This window comes from Podarcis liolepis, assembly GCF_965112155.1.
Source record: "Podarcis liolepis genome assembly, chromosome: W".
NCBI lineage: Eukaryota > Metazoa > Chordata > Lepidosauria > Squamata > Lacertidae > Podarcis > Podarcis liolepis.
The window spans coordinates 17,707,772-17,729,562 of record NC_139568.1 but is presented as its reverse complement, the minus strand read 5'-3'; the positions used below and the strand labels follow the sequence as shown (position 1 = coordinate 17,729,562).

The 21,791-nt window shown below is 44.4% G+C and overlaps 1 pseudogene across 1 annotated transcript in view; it reads left to right on the top strand.

Annotated features, from left to right (window-relative positions):
• LOC310697825 (inositol polyphosphate 5-phosphatase OCRL-like) overlaps positions 1–21,791 on the top strand; it is a 102,092-nt pseudogene that overhangs the window by 10,033 nt on the left and 70,268 nt on the right. The window contains exon 5 of the transcript XR_014530133.1: positions 1,989–2,100. The product of XR_014530133.1 is annotated as an inositol polyphosphate 5-phosphatase OCRL-like (transcript). The remainder of the gene's footprint in view (positions 1–1,988; positions 2,101–21,791) is intronic.

Sequence of the window (21,791 nt, the reverse complement as noted above, 5' to 3'; positions counted from 1 at the left end):
CGATGATAACAAGAATGATATCTTTGTAATATCATCAAAAGCTTTGGGAGTTAGATCAATCCTCTGAATAATCTCAGTAAACTTGTTAATGTGCTCTGTGAATTCCTCTTTTGAATTCATCCTCAATCTGGTTAATTTATACATTAAGCTTCTGTACCAGTTAATGTTAGATTCTGCATATATGTGCTCAATATCTTTTAAGATTTGAGATGCATCATCTCTACTGTTTATTAATGATAGATGCTCATCACGAAGTCCACTCAAAATTACGTGTCTGGCTTCACTGTTCATGCGTCTCCAAGCACTTATCTTGGCTAAATCTTCCTCAGATGATCCTGTAGGCTGAGGGTCTAAAGCTTCCAAAATGTGCTTTGAATCTAGCAATCCTATTAAGCACTGCTTCCAGTGCACAAAATTGTGTTCATTTAGCACAGGCATTCCTAGTCTTGCATCACTATCAAAAGCTGCTCTAGCCATCTTAAAATCCAAAAATTTAAAAATTTTCAAAATTCAAAATTTCTCAAAATTCTAAAATCAAAATCTCAAAAAAACCTCAAAATACGAAACAATTCTTCACTGCCTTGGGTCACTGTGAACTCAGAGGGAAGGGGGGGTGTTGCTTAATCCCCACTGCACAATGGAACAAAGGACCATGTGCTTACCAGGAAGTTCTATCAGAAAAATACTACTCAACTCAAAATCACAATCCAATGCAATCCTTCAAAAATACGCAAAACGTATGCAATACTGGGCCCATAACCCTTTGTGGGAATGTTCAGGGATGCAGGAGAGGATATATTGTGAGATTATATCCTTATCCAACTTGTGCTAACAAGTTCCCAAAATATCAGCAGAGCAGGACATTCCCTTTTTAAGTTCGCAACGGTAATGTGTGCTCAGGTTCGCTAGAACCTCTATAATAATCACTCTGGTAATTTCCCCTTTGTTCCCTCTTAAAATACAAGACACGGCACAGTCTTTTATAAAAGTATAATAAAGAGTTTACTCACGTTCTGTTCACAATAGGATCCCAGAAGGCAGACAGGCTTAATAAGGTAATATACATTTAGAATCTATCTTATAAGAAGATAGTCCCTTTCTCCTCTCTTGCCTGCGAGCCAAGAGAGCATCTTTAGCAGATGTTACTTCTTTGAAGGAAGATGGCAGAGAGAGAGAGATGGCTGCCCTGCCCTTTGCTTTTATCATTACCTGCACAGGTGAGGCCACACCCACCTCTGGTCACATGTGGAGGAAGTCTGTCCCAGGAAGTTTACCTGCTGGCTGGACAGACATCCCTCCCCATGTTTAAACATGTACACTCTAGGAATGTTGTAATTGACTGCTCCTGTGTCGGAGCCAGCCGTTACAAAATGGTGCTTTTTAGCATAAAATAAAGACACAGTGAGACAGTTGTATTTTCATGGATGGAGGAGCAGCTCCTTCCTGCTTCTTCTCTCCCTCCAGTCCTTTATTACCCTTTGTTCTCCCCAGCCGCATGGCCATTTGCCAGTGTCTCACGTTACCTACATCCGGTCCTGGCTTTAACCCACCCACAAACAATATAGGGTTACACTGCCCAGAGGGGGGGAACATAACTCCTTATAAGGTCAATGCATTCCAATACATTGTAAAGCTCAGAGTGCTGGTCAGCCGAGGTCAGGGGGCACCCTGCAATATTACAAGCCTCTGCCGTGGCTATCTGACTCCCACACTCCTGTGTTTTACATCCCACAAAAATAAGTAGGCCTTCTTCTGGTACCCTTTTCCCAAACCTTGAAACACTTTAAAGGCCAAATGGGATACTCTGAATTGGGCCTGGAACCAGTTCAAGAGCCAGTGTAGTTCACAGAGCACTAGCCTAATATGATCATACTGCCCAATTCTAGTTATCAGTCTTACTACATATTTCAGGAAGTGGCAGCAGGCTGCCCCCCACCCCCCGACCCCGTGAGCTAGCCTGTAGCTGTGGTTTCTTTGCTTTTTTCCAGCATTGTCATCTGGTTGGGTGATCTGAACTACAGGCTTTGCCTTCCTGATGCCAACAATTTGAAAACTCTGATCACTAAAAATGAGCTTCAGAGACTTCTGACTTACGACCAGGTGAGAGACATATTTGTGTTATATATGGTGGTTCAGGATATTGCCCTGTTTATTTCCTATGTCTGGGATACCCCAGCCTAGGCTAGAGAAACCACTTTCAGACAGTTAGGAGCAAAGTGTAGCTATAACATAGAATGACTGTGACTTCTACAAATGCTTTTTAAGGTTGCAGTTTTGTGCAACCTTAATTAGAAGCAAGTCCCAATTAAGTTGGAGGGTTGCCTTGGAATAAGTAGGACTGCTCTGCAATTTCCCAGTTAGAGGGCTTTCCTAGCTCAGCACATGATCCAGATGTTGTTGGACTCCCATCAGCCCCAGCATAGCTGCTGTCCAGCAATATCTAAAGGTCTAAGGTTTCCTGCTCTAGGTTTTGCATCTATCTGGAAAATCTGCGTTGCTCACATGTTCTTATCAGCAGATACTTCCATTAAATCAAATTAAATTGCTGGTGCTTTTTGTTTTAAATTTTTCTCTCCAAGGTTTGTGTGTTCATAATGTTTACGACCTTTCTCCCACTTGGCATAAGGATCATTGGTATTTTGTGTTGAAACAGAGGCCTGATTGCTGCACCTTATGGTGGATTTAAACTCTGTGAGCGTAGTCATGCCTTAGCCCTTTTAGAAGGAAGCTGCAAGGAAGGCAAGGGGGGGCAGCCTCAGACTTCCAACATATGCAAAACCATCATAAAACATTAAAAACTTCCCTAAATGTTGTATAGTTACTTATTGTTAGGATATTTCCGTTCCACCTTAAAAGGGAGCAGGCTTTGTGAGTCAGAGAGTCTGCGCATGTCCTGTTCACAGGATGTTTATGTTTTCTATTGATTTCGTTTTCTCTCTCTGTCGGAGACACTGACGCAGGCAGTCATGTCTTTCTTTGTTCTGATCAACGCTGAATAAAGCTTGTAAATAATGCTCTCCTGAGTGCAACTTTTGGCTGTGCATTATCTGCTGACAGAGTGTGCATGAGCTCTAGATGTTGGGCTATTTTCTAGAAACTCATGTCGCTAATCGATGATACTGCGTGCCTACGGGAGATCGATGGATCGTCCGGCAAACGGCTTGGGGCCATGATGGACTTTATCTCCCTGGCAGTATCCCAACAACAGGTTTTGGGCCCAGATTCACAGCACTTACAGGAGAGTAAGACTGCGACAGACTGCTTTGAGAGGTATGTGGAGGAAAAGCGAAAGTAAGGCTTTTCTGTTTGCCTTTCAACTCCGGCAACTCTCTCTTTGCCTTTCAACTCCTTTCAACTCTTCTATGCAAAAGGCGGCCAGTTGGTTCCACCAATCAGAAAAGCATTTATCAGTAAAGTCCTCCCGATGTTACTGTATGGGGTTGAAATCTGGGGGTGGAATTTAAAAACACTACAACGACTGGAGATTCTGCAAAACTCTTTTGCACGAAAGATACTGGGTCTCCCCAAGGGCTCGGTTGCTGCACAGTTAAGAACAGAACTGGGCCTCCCCTCCATTGTTGCGAGAGCCCACATTAGAATTATTAGTTTTTATTGTAAATTAATCAATGCCTCAGGTTCCCTATTAGCCAGGCAAGCCTTTTTAACTTGTTCTCATAGCAACAAATGGTCCAAGGTCATGGAGACTATTACTGCACGCTATTCCCTCCCAGATCTCGACACGCTGTCATCTTGGGACCAACATAAAATCCGGGCCTGGATTCTTACAAGAGATGAGGCCATGGACCGGGCACAGTCCACCACAGCCCGCCTCTCCATGTGGCTCCCTAAAGTGAAAGTGGTAAGATCACTTGCCAACTACTTGATAGAAATGACGGAGCCCAATTTGAGAAGAGCGTTTACTATGGCCCGTTTCCATTCTATACCCACGGCCTTCCTCCAGGGGATTTACTCTAAGACCCCTATTACTCAGCGTCTATGTCCATGCACAATGAATGAAGTAGAGGACTTCACACATTTCTTTTTCTACTGCCCTATTTATGAGCCAATAAGATCTAATCTCCTCCTCTTCATCCCGTCCACCATTACGTCTAAGGAAGACTGTTTGAAATCCCCAAATTTCACGTGGGGTGGCAATCTTCATAGTGCAGGCTCTGAAACTCAGGGCTACTCTGACAGGGTAGTGTGTCCTAGACCTGGACCTGTTTTAATTCTTTTTATTACATTTTTTTTAACTCAATGTGCCGAGCTTATTTTGGGGCCATTTTATGCTTTATATATATCCGCATATTAGATTTTTGGCGCTGGCAACTAAATCTTTGCATTATTGTCCTAGGGTAATTTAAATGTCATTACGCCAGCAATATCGCCTTGAATTTTGCTTGGTTGCTTGTCTCTAGCATTTTTGTATTGTCTTATTTTGCTATGGCTGTATGCTAATGCAATAAAGGTTTGATGAACTCCGGCAGACTAATGAATCTGGGAGCCACGCCAAAGGCTTCGTGATTAATGGGCTGCCGAGATAACAAGTCTCTGAAGTGAAATAGACTCATGGCTAAAATAAAAGGCTGGAATGGAGTTTTCCCAAGCTTCTGAGGCTGCTGATGAGTGCCCTAAGTTAAGTGGGCACAATTATAAGACCTGGGCAAAATGGTGTGAGAGTTTGTTGCGTCAGTTTTGAGTGTGGCATACTGTGTCTGAAGCCCCTCCAGTTCCTCTGACAGATAGATGGAAAGCCCAGAATTTGAGGGCGATAGACGTAATAGTCTTGTCCGTCTCTCTGGAGGAAATTGCAATGTTAGCTGGCCACGTGACTGCACGTAAGATGTGGAATGCTTTGAAAATAGCCCACCAGCCAGTCATCGCAGCCCAGAGTTTGACTGCATCGGAGGTCCTGGCTGTTTCCCAGAATGCGAGTGAATGCAGGGATGCTGAGGGCACCGGTTGCAAGCTGCAGGGGGAGCTGACTGTGATGTCATCCCAGGCAGCATTCCAGCCTCCAGGGGGAGCCAAGGAGTCGGCAGCTGAGAGCTCTGTTTCTCATGGGAGCCAAGGTCATCGCCTTTGCAGAGGCCGGAAGGGCAAAGGAAAACAGAGGCAGACGTCTGCAGATGGCCAGAAGCAGAGAGAGGGTGAAAAGCCCACGCCAGTGGAAAACAAGGCTTTGTTTGCTGGCACAGCTTCACCAAAGGCTAAAGGCAAGTCTGATGGCCAGGAGCAGGGGGGCAAGCTGCAAAAGCCCATGCCAGTGGAAAACAAGGTTTTGCTTGCTGGAAAGACTGCTCCAAAAACCAAAGCCAGGTTTGTTATTGATTCAGGGAGTACCCGCCATATCGCGAAGGACCGCCATCTCTTTATCTCCTTCAAACCTCAAGAAGGTGAGATCCACCTGGCTGACGGAAAGACGTTGCGAATTGCAGGAGAAGGGACTGTGAGACTGGCAAGTCTGCACACTACCATCAAAGGTGTACTTTATGTTCCAGGCGCTGCAGACAACTTGCTCAGTGTCCCACAGCTTACTGGGCGTGGTTTTGAGATTTCCTTCAAGAGGAGCGTTTGTGTCATCAGAAAAAGGCAAAGAGGACATTTTGCATGCAAAGTTTATGGATGGATTGTTCTCTATTACTTATGATGACACTGGTGCTGTTGTGTCTAATGTTGATTCTTGTTGTGTTGCACAAACTAACCAAGTTCTTCATGCAGGATGCATTCACGATGCACACAGAAGGTTTTGTCACCTCTCTTGGAAGGCACTGGCCAAGATGCCAGAGATGGTTGAGGGTTTGAACATCAAACCCTGTAAGTTTCACATGAAATGTGTATCTTGTGCAGAGAACAAGGTGAAGGTTGCTCCAAAAGGCAAGGAGTCTAGCAGGCAGGCTTCCAAACCCTACCAGCTAGTGCACGCAGACCTGGTTGGTCCACTTGCGCCCTCTTTGGGTGGAGCAAGGTACTTCATGGTTCTGATTGATTCTTTTTCCAGGTACATTCATGTGTTTATGCTCGAGCAGAAATCGCAAGCGTTTCCTAAATTCAAGGCATTCTGTGCTTGGTTGGAGAATGTTCATGGTAAACGTATTGGCTGTCTCTTTACTGATCGGAGCGGGGAGTTCACTTCTCAGCAGTTTGTGGGGTTTTTTTTATAAATATTTATTAAGTTTTCACAAATTTTAAAAACACATACAATACACACAATACAAAGATATACATACAATAACAAACAAACACGTATAATTTCAACTCCTTTTTTTCCTTAAACTTACTTCATCGACTTCCCCATACCTCCCCTTTCTGCATTCCAATTCCCAAAATTATTTCAGCAAATCCTTCCCCTTAATTTTATCCGATTTTTCCCTTTTCTTTTCTTTTACTTAATCTTTAACAGCTGTAATTCCTTACTTTATATAGCCACAACATTTTAATATTCATTAATTTTACAATATTTTTTAAGATAAATTTTAAATTTCTTCCAGTCTTCTTCCGCCGTCTCTTTCCCCTGGTCTCGGATTCTGTCAGTCATTTCAGCCAATCCCATGTAGTCAATCACCTTCATCTGCCACTCTTCCAAGGTGGGTAGATCTTGTGTCTTCCAATACTTTGCTATGAGTATTCTTTCTGCTGTTGTAGCATACATGAAGAATGTTCTATCCCTCTTTGACACCAATTGGCCGACAATGCCCAAGAGAAAGGCCTCTGGTTTCTTAGGGAAGGTACACTTAAGTACCTTTTTCATTTCATTATATATCATTTCCCAGAAGGCCTTAATCTTCGGGCACGTCCACCAAAGGTGAAAGAAAGTACCTTCAGTTTCTTTACATTTCCAACATTTATTATCGGGCAAATGATAGATTTTTGCAAGCTTGACTGGGGTCATGTACCACCTGTAAATCATTTTCATTATATTCTCTCTTAAGGCATTACATGCCGTAAATTTTATACCGGTGGTCCACAACTGTTCCCAGTCAGCAAACATAATGTTATGACCAATGTCTTGTGCCCACTTAATCATGGCTGATTTAACTGTCTCATCTTGTGTATTCCATTTCAGCAACAAGTTGTACATTCTTGACAAATTCTTAGTATTGGGTTCTAACAGTTCTGATTCTAATTTTGATTTCTCCACCTGGAAGCCAATTTTCCTGTCCTGTTTGTAAACCTCTATTATTTGGTAATAATGGAGCCAGTCTCGTACTTTAAACTTCAATTTCTCATAACTCTGTAATTTCAATTTATCACCCTCTTGTTCCAAAATTTCCCAATATTTTGGCCATTTGGCCTCCATGTTGAGCTTTTTCACAGCTTTCGCCTCCACCGGCGACAACCACCTTGGGGTTTTATTTTCCAACAAATCTTTATATCTAATCCAAACATTGTATAGAGCTTTCCTAACAATATGGTTTTTAAAAGCTTTATGAGCTTTAACCTTGTCGTACCATATGTATGCATGCCATCCAAATACATTGTTAAAACCTTCCAAATCCAAAATGTCTGTATTCTCAAGAAGTAGCCATTCTTTCAACCAGCAAAAAGCTGATGATTCATAATAAAGTTTAAGGTCTGGCAGGGCAAATCCCCCTCTTTCCTTTGCATCAGTTAAAATCTTAAATTTTATTCTGGTTTTTTTGCCCTGCCAGACAAACTTCGAAATATCTTTTTGCCACCTCTTGAAGCAATCCATCTTATCCACAACTTGTAATGTTTGAAATAAAAATAACATTCTAGGCAATACATCCATCTTAATAACAGCAATTCGACCTAACAAGGAAAGCTTCAAATTTGACCATGTTTCTAGATCTTTTTTTACTTCTGTCCAACATTTCTCATAATTATCTTTAAATAGATTCACATTCTTAGATGTCATATTGATCCCCAAGTATTTCACCTTCTTAACCACAGTTAATCCTGTTTCATTCTGGAACCTCTCCCTTTCAATAACTGTTAATTTTTTCTCCAATACCTTAGTTTTTTGTTTGTTCAGCTTAAATCCTGCAACTTGACCAAATTCTTGAATCAATTCTAAAACCCTTTTCGTACTAGTGTCTGGCTCTTGTAAAGTAAGTACCAAATCATCTGCAAAAGCCCTCAATTTGTACTGTTTAGCTCCGACCTGTACCCCTTTAACCAGCTGGTCCCTTCTAATCATATTTAGCAAGACCTCCAGAACCGATATGAACAGTAGTGGGGAAATTGGGCATCCCTGTTGTGTCCCTTTTTCTATTTTAAATTCTTCCGTTATCACATTATTTACAATTAATTTGGCCTTTTGTTCTGAATATATTGCACCCATACCATTCTCAAATCCTTGTCCTACCCCCATCCCATGTAGATTCTTCTTCATAAAACTCCAAGAGATATTGTCGAAGGCTTTCTCCGCGTCCACAAATATCAGTACTGCTTTTGTGTTTATGTTCACTTCTAATAGTTCCAAAATGTCTATTATATTCCTCACATTGTCTGACAAATGCCTTCCTGGAAGAAAACCTGCTTGGTCCTTATGAATCTCCTCCATCAGTACTTTTTTCAATCTTTTTGCCAAAATGTCTGCAAAAATTTTATAACCCACATTGAGTAATGAAATGGGGCGGTAGTTCTTAAGCTGAGTCTTTTCAGTCTCTGTTTTCGGTATGAGTGTGATATAAGCTTCTTTCCACGATTCTGGTGCCCTTTTCCCCTCCAAAATTTCATTACAGACTTCCTTCAAAGGTTGTAGTAACCACTCCTTCAAGGCTTTGTAATATCTGGAAGTCAACCCACCCGGTCCTGGAGATTTGCCCAATTGCATGTTTTGAATGGCACCTTCTATCTCTTGTTCAGTTATTTTCTGATTCAGATCTATCTTATTTTGATGAGAGATTTTTTGTAATCCATATTTCTTTAGAAACTCATCTATATCCCCTTCTTTCTGCGGCCCTTGCGGATAAAGTTTTTTAAAGTAACTTTGGAAACAGTTTCTAATCTCATTTGGCTTATAAATATCATGGAACTTTGAAGTGTCAGGCATAGCTCTAATGGCTTTAGCCCAAACGTAGCAGAGTTTTCCTGCACAGCGAAGAAGCTAGTCGAGGTGGAAATGACTAGCCAGCTAGACTCAGAATAACTATTTACAGGATTTATTAAAAGGAAAAATAAAACCAGCAGAGTTTCTGCATACAAAACAAAGCAAAATAAATCCTTTCTTTCTCTCTCTCTCTCTCTCTACCATACACAGCACTTCTACTCCTAACACCGCTAACACCAAACTGTGCTAGCATTCCTAGATAACAGAGTTGAGTGCTGGTCGTTAACCAATCAGAGTAAGTAGTTTCTAGGTCAAGCAGACCTTGGCTTTCTGCCAAGAGTAAATTGACACTGCCTTGAGTTAATTGTGTGAAGCCAGAATCTGTAAGTTCCCATGAGAATCAATTAACAGAAACTGAACACCCCCTCACAGATTCTGCTGGACAATTAACATCAAATAACACCTATGTAGGAGATTATTTTTCCAGCAAACCTAAACCCTTGCACATTTGCTTGTTCTTTATCTTTGCCAATGGTTTAGTTAATACATCTGCTACATTTTCTTCACTTGATACATAAGTACATGTGATTATATTGTCTTGTACACAGCAACGTACATTTTGGTATTTTACAGAGATATGTTTGGAGCGTGATTTGAAACCCTCTGTTTTACTTAAGGTCATACAAGCTTGATTATCAATGTAAACTCATACTGGTTCTCCACAATTTACATTTAAATCTGCTAACAAATACTTGAAATAAATCACCTCGTTGCACAATTCACTCAATGCGGCGTACTCAGATTCCGTTGATGACACACTTACAACATCTTGCTTGCGTGACCGCCAGCTGATTAAAGCTCCACCGACCATTATGACTAGTCCTGTGACAGATTTTCTATCTGGCAAATTTCCCCAGTCACTATCACAGTAGCAACTCAACATTTCGTCCTCGGAAGAATTTAATTGTAACATATAGCCAATTGTCTGTTTGAGGTATCTCAGAACTTGTTTTACCCCTTCCCAGGCATTTAGTGTGGGTTTTGAGACCAATCTACTTAATATGCCTACTGCGTAGCTAATATCAGGTCTGGACCACTGTGCTAGATACAATAAACTTCCAATTACAGAGTGATATACGTCAGGATGTTCAAATTCAGGACTCTCATCTATATGAAGTGTTTTTATGAAACCTGGATCCATAGGCACCGCTGCCCCTTTGCAATCCTGCATCCTGTATGTAGTCAGTAGTTGTTTAACTTTGTTCTGCTGACTAATTAGGCAGCTGCCATCTTGGGCCCAGCACACTTCCAACCCTAGATATGTCCTAACCGGGCCTAAGTCTTTCATTTTGAACTTACTGGACAATTGCTTGGCAAACCTTTTAGTTTGTTTATCTGTTTTACAGGCATACAATACATCATCTACATAAATCAGACAAAACTCTTGATCACTGCCTGTACCACGTACATAAACACAATTGTCAGCTGTACTCTGCTTGAAACCAAATGACACTAAGGCCTCATGGAAACATTTGTTCCAAGATCTTGCAGCCTGTTTGAGACCATATAGAGCTTTGTTTAATTTCAACACTCTATTGGAACCTGTCTCATAACCAGGCGGTTCAGCTAGATACAGGTCTTCTGATATTGATGCATGTAAATATGCAGTCTGGATATCAAAATGGTTTAACAGGAGTTTTCTCTTTGCTCCAAGCGTTAAAATCAGCCTTACACTGTCCCCCTTAGCAGTAGGGGAAAAAGTTTCGTCATAATCTTTTCCAGGCCTCTGAGAATATCCTTGAGCCACTAAACGAGCTTTGTATTTGTACTTTCCTGTCACCAGAGGTTTAAGTTTGTACACCCACCTGCAGCCTACAATCTTTGCCCCCTCAGGCGCTGCTACTGGTGTAAAGACCTTATGCTCATTGAGAGAGGACATCTCTTCCTCCATTGCCTGTTTCCAGAGCTCTGCCTCCTCTTTTGGTAACTTTAACACCTCCTTAACTTAGTTGGTCTTTAAGGTGCTACTGGAAGGAATTTTTTTATTTTGACCTCCTGAAAACTCTTGGGTTCTGCAATTACACTAAACACATTTGCAGTATCTGGAGAAAAGCGCACCGGAGGCACTCCTTTGTTTTGTCTTTTAGATCTTCTGGGAGAAAATTTTTCTTCTGACCCACTTTCCTCCTCAGAACTACGACCTCTCTTTTGTTGCTTAGCAACTGGTCTCTGGCTAATTCCACTTTCTTGAGAGCTCTTATCTGAACTTTCCTCCCCCTCAGACTCTGATTCTCTGTGTCTACTTTCAGAGTCATGAAGCTCCTGGGAAGGTTCAAACCAAACCTCAGTATTGGCATGTAGTCTCTCCCAGCCACTATGTTCACAAAAACTGGCATTCCTGGAGATCACAATGCCATTTGTCCCTTCAGCAAAGCGGAAACCTTTCCCCAGCTCCTGGTAACCCACAAACACTAACTGTTTGGTCTTAGGATCTCCCTTCTTTCTCATTTGTTTTGGAATTAATACCCAGGCTTTTGATCCAAACACATGCAAATGGTCAATTTTAGGTTTTTTCTGAAACAATTTAAAGTACGGAGTTGTACCTATTGTTTGATGAAAGAGCCTATTTTGGAGATAACACGCGGTGAGCATGCTCTCCCCCCAATAAGACATGGGCAAATCAGCATCATCAAGCATGGCAAACATCATATCTTGTAAAGATCTGTTTTTTCGCTCTGCAACGCCATTCTCCTCTGGGGAAAAAACGTTCGTTTTCCTATGCCCAATGCCACGCTTTTGTAACCAATCTCTAAAAGCATTTGACATAAATTCACCACCTCTGTCCGTCTGAATCCTTCTGAGTTTAATGGACAGAAATCTTTCCACAGATGCCACCCAGCCTTTAAACTTAGTGAACACATCACCCTTATTTTTCATGGGAAAAACCCAAGAGTAACGCATGGCGTCATCCACAATTGTTAATGAAAAGCGCGCTCCACCCCTGCTTACAGCAAATGGACCAATTACGTCCATGTGAACCAGCTGTAGTGGTGACTCACTAACTCTGTCACTTCTGGGGTAAGAGACTCTGTGGGTTTTAACCTTTTTACAAACATTACAATCAAGGTACTTGTTACAACTCTTTAAATTACCCCCATCAGCCAATTCAGACATTTTTAGTACACTTTTCCAGCAAGCATGCCCCATTTTCCTATGCAATAAGTGCACACAGTTGTCATGTATAGCTTTGTTATTCACTGCAGGCTGAGATTTACTGACTAATTCTGCAACTTGAGATCCTGCTTTAAGCCAAAACAAGCCTCCCTCTGACTTAGCAGTGCCTAAAATCTCACCAGCCTTCTTAATAATGCAACTGTCTCCTTCAAAATACACTTTAAACCCAGCTTTTAGCAAACAATCTACAGACATCAGATTGCTCCTTAATGAAGGCACACAAAGTACATTTTGCAGGCATTCACGAAGACAAGGAACAAAAACTGCACCCCCCGAAATCACTTCGGAAGTACTTCCGTCTGCTAGAGCCACCTGGCTGCGCTGTGCTGAGTTCTTGGAAACAAACAATTCATCTGAATTTACGATGTGCCGAGACGCTCCCGAATCGACCACCCAGACAGCTTGTTTCTCATCAGCAATCTTGACCTCGGCGGTCACCAGCTGAGCCGACTGTTTTTGTTTGAAGAATTTCTTTTTACGCTGCTGCTGCTGCTGATCTCGTCTCTGCTCCTGCACCAGCAACTGAGACTTGACCAACTCCGGACATTGTCGTTTTAGATGCGCTGAAGACCCACATCGGAAACAACGCCTAACAGCAAATGCTGACTCCTCACCAGTACGCTGCTTTTGCTTCACCTCTGGCACGGCATGAGAACTCCTTCCAAACCGCCCTCCAGTAGAAGTCTCTGCAGCCAACGACCTTTCTTGCCTCTTCTGCCATTCTTCAATCAAACGCCCAGTAACGTAACTGACTGATAAATCACGCTCCTGTATGCCGTCTAGAGACAAAACTAATTTTATCCCAGCTTTCCGGGAGAGAACTCAAAATAATAGCCACCTTCTCCTGCTGGTCTAACGCACAGTCTCTTTCCTGTAGCGCAGCAAACTTTAACTGTAAACTGTGTAGGTGTTCCTGCATTGTAACCCCAGGCTGTAACATTGCCTTGTACAATGCCTTGCAAATGAACAGCTTGGAAACCGCTGTCTCACGCACATGGAGTTCTTTAAGTGCTTGCCACACACCTCTAGCTGTCTTGATTCCCCTCACATACGGCAACTGGGAATCTTCCAGCCCCAAGACAATTGTGGCCCTTGCTCTTTGGTCTTTATCGAGGTCTTCATCATCAGGCTTCGTAGGAAACTTACTCACCACTTGCCAGAGACGATCCCTCTGCAGCACTGCCTGCATGCGTTCCGACCACAGCAAGTAATTGGAGTCATTCAGACGCTCAAAAGCCATCTGAACTGGTTGTGAGGCCATCTTGAGAGCGATGTCCCTGGAACCCGGAACCAGCTACTCACGACCACCGAGAGAGAAAACAGGAACCACAGCACCCAGCACTCACACGCTGCAGCTGTTCTCCTTGTGTCCACTGCGTCACCAGCTCACAACAGTCAGGAACCAGCCAGTGTCCATCTGCTGCACCGACAGGAACAAGAACTTCTGGAACTACTGGAACCAACACCGTTGATGCTGACACCACCACAACTCAGGCTGGCAGCACAATGCCCATAAACTCATGGAACTTTGAAGTGTCAGGCATAGCTCTAATGGCTTTAGCCCAAACGTAGCAGAGTTTTCCTGCACAGCGAAGAAGCTAGTCGAGGTGGAAATGACTAGTCAGCTAGACTCAGAATAACTATTTACAGGATTTATTAAAAGGAAAAATAAAACCAGCAGAGTTTCTGCATACAAAACAAAGCAAAATAAATCCTTTCTTTCTCTCTCTCTCTACCATACACAGCACTTCTACTCCTAACACCGCTAACACCAAACTGTGCTAGCATTCCTAGATAACAGAGTTGAGTGCTGGTCGTTAACCAATCAGAGTAAGTAGTTTCTAGGTCAAGCAGACCTTGGCTTTCTGCCAAGAGTAAATTGACATTGCCTTGAGTTAATTGTGTGAAGCCAGAATCTGTAAGTTCCCATGAGAATCAATTAACAGAAACTGAACAAAATATTCTTTCCTTCAACCTCTAAGCTTGTAACCGTATTTAATTTTTGTCTTTTCTTCAATTGCCAAGCCAGAAGTTTGCCACATTTATCTGCAGATTCAAATGTCCTTTGTCTCATTTGTTTAATCTTCCATTCTATTTCTTGATTTGTCAATTCCATATATTGCGTCTGAAATAGCTTAATTTCTCTCAAAATCTCTTGGGACTTTGGTTTAGATCTCAATTTCTTTTCTCCTTCTTTTATCTTTTCCAAAATCTTGTCCTTTTTCTCATTTTGGCTTCTCTTCTTTATTGTATTTTGTTGTATTAAAAATCCTCGCATAACAGCTTTACTTGCGTCCCAAATTACTCTTTTTTCAACATCTGTTTTTAAATTTATTTCAAAATAGTCTCTCAAAGTTTTTTGGGCCTTTTTGTAGATCTCTTCATCTCTAAATAAGGTGTCATTCATCCTCCATCTGAAGGAGCCAGCTGTTGTTAACTTCATCTCCATCTTTACAGCATTGTGGTCGGAGCAGGTTTTTGGGTAGATTTCCACTTTCTTTATCTTTGGAGCCATCCCACTAGTAACCCATATTTGGTCAATTCTAGTCCATGTCATCATAGCTTCAGAAAAGAAAGTTCCCTCTCTCTCGAGAGGGTTCTTTGTTCTCCAGATGTCAATCAAGTCCATGTTTTCAGTCATTTCAAAGAAAGTCTTTGGTAGTCTCCCATCTTTGGAGACTACCTGTCTTTGTGCTTTGTCCATATTTGTAGATACTACTCCGTTCATGTCCCCCATCAAAATTAAATTGTAATCCAAGTAATCCAGTAAGGTCTCATGCAACTTCTTTAAAAAAATCAGATTTCCCCTCATTTGGTGCATAAATTCCCACGATCAGAAGTTTTTCTCCTTGAACCTGAATTTCAATTGTCAAAAATCTTCCTTGTTCATCTTTAAACATCAATTTCGGTAACAATTTTTCCTTTGCATAAATCACAACTCCTCTTTTCTTAACTTTGTCAGAAGAAATAAATTCTTGTCCCAATCTTTTGTTGATAAGTAATTTTCTATGCAGCCTCGTCACATGTGTTTCTTGTAAACAAATCAAGTCCAAATGTTCTTTTTTCAATATATGAAACACATTTCTCCTCTTTCGAGGAAAGTTCAAACCATTGCAGTTCCAGCTTAGAAGTTGCAAAGCCATCTTACAGTTATTTACTTGCCCCTCCTGCCGCTCCGAGTAGTTGTTCGTCAGTAATCGGTAATTTCAGTCCAAATGATAGATTGGCAATATCAGGTATTACATCTGCTGATGATCTAGGTTCCACTCCAATCACTTCTTTCAGAAGGTCTTCTTCGTTGTTTCGTAAAAATAGCTCCTTGTCACTCACAGATTTAATTTTTATTTTCCTTTCCTTGTACTTAAAAGATAGGCCTTGAGGAAATTCCCACCTGAAGAGTATTCTATTCTTTTTCAGTAGGTCAACCAAATCTTTGTAATGAGCTCTGGCGTCTAAAATGTGCTTGGGTATGTCCTTGAAGATTTCCACAAAGGAATTTTCAATTTCCAGCGTCCTTTGGTAATGTAGGTTCAATATTTTATCTCTTTCTTCTTTTGATCTTAAAGTTATCAGACAATCCCTTGGTTTCTTTCTGTTCTGTCTTCTGCCCAATCTGAAAGCAGCCTCTATTTTAAATTCTTCTTTCCCCAGCTCCTGTTGCCAAAAGTCCAAAAATTCTTTTGTGAGAAAGTCCGCCAAACTATCTTTCTCACTTTCAGGCACTGCTCTTATTCTCAAATTTCTCTCTTTTCTTTGCATTTCAAGCATAGACAAAGCTAGCTCATGTTCTTCCAATTTTTTATGAACTGGTGGTATCTTTTCCTGGGTGGTGACAGCAATCTCTTTAGCTTCTTCTGCAATCTTTCGAGTTGTAGCTGATTCTTCTAAAAGTTTCCCAATAGACTGCGTGTTAGAATTCACCTTCTCACCCAGGTCATTAATACTTTTCGTGTTCAAATCAACTATTACTTGCACCATTTCTGAAAATTTGTTTTAATCTGGGAAAAGCTCTGCACGCTTAAAGGGACATTGAAGGTACCTTTGTAATTTATTTCGGACTGCTGGGATTTTAATGGCGGAAAAAGTTCTTGCTTTCTTCTGAATTACAGGAGTGCTCCCCCTAGAGGATTTGGGATTTATAAGTCTCTGGGAACTGCATATTATTTTGACTATCTGTTGTCTTGCTGTTTATACTTTGGACTGTCTTTCCCATGGAATTGCTTACAGTTTGACCTTGACGCATAGACAGGTGTGGAATGAGTGGCACAGGGAAAACAAGGTCGGCCAAAACGAAAGCAAAACAATCTGTACAATTGCTACAAACAACTTTGACTTCTCAGTCGCGCAGATCATCTGTACCAACTGTTCTAGGACTGCAAGAAGGGGAAGTTGTGCAGACAGCATCAGAGGATATGGCTTCAGGAGGACTTGACCCAGTCTCAAAACAAATTTTGGAGCAACTGGCAGCTTTAAACAAAAAGGCTGATGAACAGTCGATTAAAATTGATCAAGTCACAGCCACTATTAGTAAATTGACTGAGCAAGTCACTCAACACACGCAAGTAATTGGGAATCTTCAGGCAACAACTGCAGAAAATCGTAAGTTGGCTGAGGAAGCCAATCAAAAAGCAGAACAAGCTAATCAAAAGGCCGAGGCAATAAAAGGGGAGGTAAGGCCACTGCACAAGCAGATTAATGAACAGCAGGCCTACCTGTCTATGGTGGAATTGAGGAATCGGGAAAATAACCTTAGATTAAGAGCCATCCCAGAACTTGAACAAGAAGATCTGATTGGTTATCTGACATCAGAAATATCAAAGTTCTGGGGTATAGAAGAAGACAAGGACTTTAAAATTGTCACTGCTTTTAGACTGGGAAGAGTGGTTAGGAAGGACAGATCTAGAGATTGCTTGATTATCTTGAGATCCATACAAGAAAGAGACAAAATACTAGGCCTACATTTTGGAAAATCACTGGAAATTCAAGGCAAAAAAGCAGAAATCTACAGAGACATACCGAAACAACTTTTGGACCTTAGAGCTACATACACAGAGCTTGCAAGACTATTAAGAGGCAACTCAATTCCTTATAGGTGGGAGTTCCCCCAAGGACTATCCTTTAATTTCAAAGGAAGGAAAGTTAAAATCAGAACAGCAGAAGACCAACAAAAGTTTTTGAAAGACCACGAAGAGGACCTTCAAAAGGGAGCAGCAGCATCTTGGCCACCACCTCCGCCTGCACCTGCATCAACACCAGCACCCCTGGGTTCAGAGGAAAAGGAAGAGACACCACTTTAGGACCAACAGATTGATCCAGGATGTCTCTGCAGCTCTTTAGTTGGAATATTAATGGCGGAAATTCTCCGGAAAAAAAGAAGAAGAATCTTCCATATATTGAAAAAAGAACAATTGGACATTATTTGCTTGCAGGAAACGCATGTGTCAGGGGTTCAGGAGCAGAGGCACAGGAAAGGGAGGAAACAGAGAGCGAGGGGGAGGAATCCGAAGGTAATATGAGCGACGACAGCGGACCGAGATCTCCGAGTCTTTCCAGTGAGTCGGAAGATTCTCAGAAAGGGGCGCCAGTGGTCAGAGCAAGGGGGGCGCCTAGGGGGACACCCCAGGAAGAAGGGACCAGAGGGGACTCAGAGAGCAGCAGTTGGAAATCGGGACCAGCGTCCCCACCAGAGCGCAGTAGGGGGGAGGAGTCCCAGGTATCGGGATCTGGCGGCTCTCCGCAAGAGGGAGGACAGGAGTTAGGATTGGCCACACCTCCATCGGGGAGCGAGGAAACGGTCGAGAGGAAGGTTGAAGGCTGCGCGCGCGCGCCAAGTTCAAATGCACAGGAAGGCGGCACAGCAAGCAGCCCGGATAGAGAGCCAGGTCCCAAAGCCCGCCGCAAAGAGGGAGAAGAGTCGGGGGGGGTCAGCGTCAGAAGAGTCCAGGAAGGAAGAGACCACGGGGGGTAGAGGGACCCAGAGGAGAAAGGAAAGAAGGAAGAGGTGGAGCAAGGCGAGAGTATTAAGTTGGTGTACAGGAGGCGGAGACTCAGACGGAGCTTCGCCGGTCTAACTTCTAAGACGTAGAGCTGCGCGCTGCGGCTTTGAAATGGAAACTGTAACTCAATAAAGACTTTTGTACAGTACTGCCGGCTAGCGTGGTCCTCTGTGAGCTGGGACCTGGAAGCGGCTCTGACAGTAAGCTCCGTCTCCCTTTTGCACCAAGAGCCTCGCAGCGTGAGTGGACGCAGCGAGGGGTGAAGATTGGTGCTTCGAGAGCTCACGAAAATCGGACGAAATGACTACTGAACAGCAGATAGCAGCCCTGCAAAATGCAGTGTCACATCTAAACACCGAAATACTCGCATCCAGGAAGAGGGAGGAGGAAGCGGCTGCCGCCTACAAGGATCTCCAAGTCAGGTTGGAAGTGCTTACGAAGCAGGGGCAACCGGGACCCAAATCGGAGGGAATTGGGCTGGGGAGCAGAGGTGGCAGCCTTGTATCTCATTTCGATGGTAATTTGCAGCAGTACCCCAACTTCAGGGCAGATGTGCAGTTTGCGCTGCAACTGCTGGATAAAGACTTTAGAGATGAGCAGGAGAAGGTGGGGTTTATTTTATCCCATCTGCATGGAGACGCCAAAGCGTGGCTGCGCAATCTATGGAGGGATAAGGATCCGGCGCTCAGAAGTGCGGATGCCTTCATTAAAGCGATGGATTCGTGTTTTCTATCAAATATAGACGTTGATATCGCCCGGAAGGAGATACATGGGCTGAAGCAAGGGAGAGCCAGTGTGAGGCAGTATCATTCCCGCTTTTTTGCACTGGTCAGTGCCCTGGAATGGGACAAAGATTCAGCCCCGGTCAGAGACCTGTTCTGGGAAGGATTGAACAGTGCTGTAAAAGACAAAATTGCGAGGGGGGAGAGGCCCCGGAGCACTCAGGAGATCGTTCAGAGGGCGCTGACGATTGGAGTGCGGCTGGAAGAACGTCCATGGAGCAGGGACGAAGGGCGTGGAGGGTGCGAGTTGGCGAGAACGCCTTCCTTCTTTCCCAGGGATGCAGCGCGTGCGCAATCCACGCCTCCGCCAGGAAGAGGAGGGGAACCTATGGAGGTTGGAGGTGCCAGGGCTCAGTCAGCAACCAGAGCCATAGCACCAGGAGCAGTCAAGATGAAGCCTCCTAGAGGGAATAGGAAGTGCTACCTCTGCGACAGTCCTCTACACATGGCGAAAGAGTGTCCCCAGAGGCTCCACAAGCACACTGCAGCCTCAGCGATGGTAACTGAAGCAACTCAGCAGAGAGAACCGCTGCAGGGAAACGACGGAGTCTGGCTGGAAACAGAGGCACTGGGGCCCAGCCAAACGAGTCAGTGAAGCAGTCCCCAGAGATTTTGCAGCCCACAGACCCCCTCCCGCCCAAACCAGTTGTGCAGCTCACCGCATCGCTCCAGCTACCCAATGGACTTACAATAGAAGTGCCAATTACTGTTGACTCTGGCAGCAACGCGGACTTCATAGGGCAGGATTTCGTCCAGCAGCACAAGTTAACGCTACTGCCAGCCACGCTGCCCCTGAAGGTTGTCACGGTGGATGGCAGAGAATTGCTAGGGGGGCAAGTGGTGAAGCAAACGCCGCCGATGGTGATGCAGATCGGAAATCACAGGGAAGTCATCAGCTTTAATGTCACCAAACTGTCGGACACGCCTGTTGTATTGGGCATGAGTTGGCTGGACAGGCACAGTCCAACGTTGGCTTGGTACCAGCGACAACTAACTTTCGGCTCCTCTTACTGTGCAGAACACTGCATCCTGCCTAGACTGGAGGGGGAAGAAGAGGACGCACAGCTGCAATTGGGCACGCTGCAAGCAGTTCCCCACAAGTACGCAGAATTTTTGGAGGTTTTCTGCGAGAAGGAGGCGGACAAGCTACCTCCACACAGGCCCTATGACTGCAAGATTGACCTTCTGCCAGGGGCGACGCTACCGACAGGGCACTTGTATTCCATGTCTGAGGATGAACTACAGGAACTCAGGGAGTTCATAGATCATAATTTGAAGCGCGGGTTCATCCGGGAATCCCAGGCAGTGGGGGGCAGTCCCGTATTTTTTGTGAAGAAGCGGGACACGCCCCAAAAGAGGCTGGTGGTGGACTATCGCGTTTTGAACGCTAAAACCAAGCCCACGGCTTTCCCCATGCCCAGGATCGACGACCTCCTCGCGACGGTGCGCAAAGGACGCGTCTTCACCAAGTTGGACCTGCGAGGGGCGTACAATCTGATCCGCATACGGGAGGGCGACGAGTGGAAGACGGCCATGTTCACGCCCCTGGGCACCTACGAATACAGAGTTATGCCTTTTGGATTACAAAATGGTTCCCACTGTTTTCAAGCTTTCATGCATCACGTGCTGGCTGGGCTCCTCTACAAGAAGTGTGTCTGCTTCCTGGACGACATCCTGATATTTTCAGAATCGCAGGAGGTTCACGACAGAGACGTCAAGGAAGTTCTGCGAAGGCTACAGGAGCATAGACTGTATGCCAAGCTGGAGAAGTGCCAGTTCGACGTGACGGAGGTGGATTTTCTGGGCTACAAATTGTCGGACAAGGGGCTCGCCATGGACAGCGCCAAGGTTCGCGCAGTGTTGGACTGGAAGAGCCCGCGCAACCGGAAGGAGGTCCAGCGGTTTATCGGCTTTGCTAACGTCTATCGGAAGTTCATCAAGGGGTTCGCGATGCAGACGGCGGCCATTACCGACACGCTCAGCTCCAAGAAGAAAAAGTTCATCTGGACGGAGGAGGCGGAGCAGTCCTTTCAGAAACTCAAACGTCTCTTCTCGTCCGAAGAGCAGTTACTGCATGTGAATCCTGGCAAACCGATGAGGGTTGAGACAGACGCCTCAGACAGGGCCGTGGGAGCCGTCCTGTTGCAACAAGACCCGCATGGGGATTGGAGACCGTGCGCCTTCTACTCCAGGAAGCTCAGCAAGTCGGAGCAGAACTACACCATCTGGGACAGGGAGTTGCTGGCCATTCATGCAGCATTCAAGGCGTGGCGGCACTTCCTGATCGGAGCCAAACAGACAGTGCAGGTCCGCACGGACCATAAGAATCTAGAGTACTGGCGCACGGCGAGGTTCCTGAACCAGAGGCATTTACGTTGGGCGGAGTTCTTCGCGGACTTCAACTTCCGGATAGAGTACGTCCCAGGTGACACCAACATCATGGCAGATGCACTGTCCAGGAAGCCGCAATACCTCGAGGAGGCAACGCCAGTGGCGGCCAAGCACATTTTTGCACCAGAAGCGTGGGCGTGTGCTTCGGCAACCGTCGACCTGGATGCTGTACGTCGCGCGCTGCAGGACGACTCTTTCGCACGAGCGAAGATGGAGGAGGTGCACAGGGGCCAAGCGAAGGGCGACGAGTTTCAGATACGCGAAGGATTGCTCATGCGCAAAGGGGCCCTCTACGTGCCGGGAGACGAACTCCGCGCGAAGGTACTGCAGCAGTTGCACGACGCACCCACCGCTGGGCACTTTGGCAAAGAG